The 3,268-nt window shown below is 37.4% G+C and overlaps 1 non-coding gene across 1 annotated transcript; it reads left to right on the top strand.

Annotated features, from left to right (window-relative positions):
- The first annotated feature begins 756 nt into the window (after positions 1 to 756).
- On the top strand, positions 757 to 868 carry LOC117324699. Its single transcript, XR_004532036.1, has one exon. It is a non-coding gene; the product is annotated as a U6 spliceosomal RNA (small nuclear RNA).
- The last annotated feature ends 2,400 nt before the right edge of the window (positions 869 to 3,268 follow it).

Raw genomic sequence — 3,268 nt, 5'->3', positions numbered from 1 at the left:
ACCCCCAAAAAAAAAAAATTTTTTTTTTTTTTTTTTTTAAAAATTTTTTTTTTCCCCCCCCCCTTTTTTTTTTTTTATTTTTTAAAAATTTTTTTTTCCCCTTTTCCCCCCTTTTTTTTTTTTAAATTTTTTTAAAAAAAAAGGAAAAAAAAAATTTTTTTTTTTTTTAATTTTAAAAAATTAAAAAAATTTTTTTTTTTTGGGGAAAAAAATTTTTTTTTTAAAAAAAAGGAAAAAAATTTTTTTCCCCCTTTTTTACCTTTTTGGGGGGCCCCCCAAAAAAAAAATTTTTTTTCCCCCCCCTTTTTAAAAAACAACTTTTGGGGGTTTTTAAAATTTTTTCCCCCTCTTTAAAAATTGGGGGAAAAAAAAAGGGGGGGCCCCCCCAAGGGGCCCCCTTTTTTTTTCCCCCGGGGAAAATTTTTTTAAAAAAAAAAAATTTTTTTTGGCTTTTTTTTTGATTTTTTTTAAAAAAACTTTAAAATTTTTTTTTTTTTAATTTAAAATTAAAATTTTTTTTAAAAAAATTTTCCCTTTTAAAAAAATTTTTAAAAAAACCCAAATTTTTTTTTCCCCCCCCCCAAAAACCCCAAAATTTTAAAAAAGGGGGTTAAAACCCCCCAAAGGGGTTTTTAACCTTTTTTCCAATTTTTTTTTTAAAAAAAAAATTTTTTTTTTTTTAAAAAAAAGGGGGGCCCTTTTCCCACGGAAATTTTGGGGAAAAATTTTTTTCCCCCCTACAGTACTAGTATAGTCGTACTTGCTTCGGCAGTACATATATTAAAATTGGAACGATACAGAGAAGATTAGCATGGCCCCTGCGCAAAGGCCCCACGCCACAGTTCGGGATAGAGATTTCCATGTTTGTGTGACGTCACAGCCGTTTGGGTATCCCCACCCGCAGTAGGGGTTCGACTCCCGTCGACGGTTATCTTTTTAAATAGATTTTCATCTTCTCTTCCATTCCTTTGTTTATTTTTCATTTCTCGATTATAAAATATAGTAAGAAACAAATAAAATTTGTATTTGAATTCATTAATGAAATTGATTGACAAAATTAAACCACGAAATTGAATAAATTTGACAGACAATTGAATCAAATCAAATGTATAGTAGTATTTAAAATAGAAAACACTGAAATAGGTGTGAAAATCTTTCGTGCTTTGATTGCCACCAGGAGTCGAACCTGGGTCTCCTGCAACACAGTAGCAAGTGTGAAACCCCTTCACTATAGCAATATATACAGCACTACTTGATATCAGACTGATTTGGTTGAATTTCTTAATACAATTCGAAATGTTTTCCCTCTGCTTTTACAAGGCCAGTGGGGGATAGAGATTTCCATGATTGTGTGACGTCACAGTGCAACGGGGTGTCCCCACTTGCAGTAGGGGTTCGACTCCCGTCGACGGATGTTTTTTTTTAATAGATTCTCATTGTCTATTTCATTGCTTTGCTTATTTTTCATTTCTCGATTAAAACATATAGCAAAAAACGAATAAAATTTGTATTTAAATTCATTAATGAAATTCAATGACAAAATTAAACTATAAAATTGAATAAATTTGACAGACTATTAAATCAAATGGTCTTTAAAATAGAAAACACTAAAATCTTTCGTGCTTTGATTCCCACCAGGAGTCGAACCTGGGTCTCCTGCCACACAGTAGCAAGTGTGAAACCCCTTCACTATAGGAATGTGTATAGCACTACTTGATTTCAGATTGATTTGGTTGAATTTCTTAATACATTTCGAAATATTTCCCCTCTGCTTTTACAAGGGCTTGGGACCTTCTAGCGTTATGCTAGGCAGCATTACAAATATTTCTACAACTTCCCCATCATTAGATAACACACATATCTGTGTCTGTCAGTCTGCGATTCTCCTTCTCGGAATGTCCTCTGGCCTGGATCATCTGCCTCCATTCCTCAAAAGGCATCTGGGCTGTTTGCCTGTAAAACTGTATTTGTGTCCACCATCACTTGTCTGCCCACATTTCCTGCGATATACCGGCCTCTGTCTGTGCTGTTGGTGAATGATGCATGAACTTGACAGGAAGTGGGACTTGAACCGGACACGGAAACAGGAATGGTACCGGAAGTGGAGCAGAAACCGGAAGTCAAATCAGAACCGGAAATGTCACTCGTATAGAGGCCAGAACCGGAAGTTGTGTTTAAACTTGGGAGGAGGACATCTTGACTGCCAGTGTGGTGTTTCTTGTGTGGTGTTTCTTGGTGTTGCCTGTTTTCTGGTTGGTGACTGGCCAGCACTGTTGGTGTTGATCTGTTGTTCTTGTTCCAGGATGCTTTTGTTTTGGCTTCTTGATTTTTGGCAGTCTGTTGAACCTGTAACAATGAAATGAATAGAAATTATTTAATTTTTTTTTTTATTATTTTTTCTTTTTTTTTCTTCTTTTTTTTTTTCGAACTCTATTTTGTTGTCATGATTTTGAAAAAAAGGTCTACCACCAGGTTCTTATACTTACCACTGGGTCAGTGTGTTAATGATTACCTCAACTGGCTGGATCTTTGACTCCGACGTGATTGTGGCTGCATTGGTTTCCTGGGCTGGGGATCTGGTTTTATTTCCTACAAAATATTGGGTATCATGCATGATGATGATTTGGACTTGCGTTCGGATGGAATATGGGTTGATTTGCTGTGGGCTGTCTTTTCCCGGGGTAATGGTTCCACTGTAATCAAATGAAAATATCTCTGTAAGTAAAGTAAACTCTGAACAATATAGAGAGTGGGCTTGTTACCAGATAAAATCATTAGCAGTGTATTCCTGCTGTTACAGGGGTGGGCTTATTACTGGACACGGGCTTGTTACTGGACATAGCCTGCCTGGTGACATTGCATAATTTAATGGTTAAAAAACATTTATTACCATTTGTCTGGTCAGTCTCCAGCTGTTCAATGGCCGGGCGTAAACTGCCATCATCAATCGAATCATTTGACTTACCAGAATGTGTTGGCTCCACATGGTGGACCGAGGCTGAAGGCACCGCCTGGTTTGGAACCTGTCGCTTAGGGATGTATGGTGGGCAGGTGGACTTGTCGCGTCTGACCTTCGATTGCAGTGCCCTTGGTGAAGGTGACCTTGGGGAGGGTGACCTTCAGGAAGGTGACCTTGGGTTAGATGACTGTGTGCTTTGGTGAGATTGGGCCACACGCCTCTGCCTCTCCTTCATCTCATGGTCACATCCCAGCCGGAATAGCTCGGGGCATTTTCACACACCCATCAAAGAGTCTGACACTGAAAATG

This window comes from Pecten maximus, chromosome 3 (genome assembly GCF_902652985.1).
Source record: "Pecten maximus chromosome 3, xPecMax1.1, whole genome shotgun sequence".
NCBI lineage: Eukaryota > Metazoa > Mollusca > Bivalvia > Pectinida > Pectinidae > Pecten > Pecten maximus.
This window is presented reverse-complemented; position numbering and strand designations above follow the sequence as displayed.